Here is a 905-nt window from a genome sequence, read left to right on the forward strand (position 1 = left end):
CACACACACACACACACACACACACACTCTGAGTTAGCATGACGTGAGCCGTAAAAAACAGGTCAGAAACCTTTTTTTTTGCCTGGCATTTTCAAGTAATTTGCCTGGACAGGATAAAGTCTGACAATAATAGAAAAGTGGATCCCAGTACTCATATACAGTACCTATAGGCGACGCTGCTGTACTGAGTGTCATGACTGAGCGTGTAAAACTCTGTGTGCTCATGTAAACTGATTGATTGAACTGTGTGCCTCTCCATTTCTGTCTCTGTCAGTCATGTTCATACACCCACGCACGCATACACAATGGAGTGACACATAGGTTTTGTCAGCTCAGCAGGGTGTAGGCTGGCCCAGAGAAAATACTGTACCACAGAGACACCAGGCAGGGCAGAGCGAGGTACTCTTCTGTGATGGAGTGTAGTCTTTGCACCTGTGCTTTCCTCTCCATGTTAATATTTAGACCTTGTGTTTGCTTCATGACCTATATTCATTAATTAATGCAACATCTGCAATTCTGTAAAAGAAAACTGTTTTTCCTTCAGTTACTTTTCAGTACTAGAACCACACAGTGTGTATATTCTTATAATTCACCCTGTACTATAAATGGGGTTTCTAAGGACATGCTCTAGAGGGCATTATAAATTTGGCACCGTTGGCAATTAAATTGTTTTTTTTTATTTTTTGTCCTCGGACATTGATCTTTTAATACACATGTAACACTTCATCAAGGCCTTCCAATTCTCTATTGAAGGTGCTTCCTTATTTTTCAAATTCTGCAATATTAGTGTTTTAAAGATAAGAGAGGAATAAAGTATCAGATGGAGGAAAAACCTATATATTTTTTGTTTTGTGTGTGTGTGTGTATGTGTGTGTGTGTGTGTGTGTGTGTGTGTGTGTGTGTGT

This window comes from Etheostoma spectabile, chromosome 16 (assembly GCF_008692095.1).
Source record: "Etheostoma spectabile isolate EspeVRDwgs_2016 chromosome 16, UIUC_Espe_1.0, whole genome shotgun sequence".
Lineage (NCBI taxonomy): Eukaryota > Metazoa > Chordata > Actinopteri > Perciformes > Percidae > Etheostoma > Etheostoma spectabile.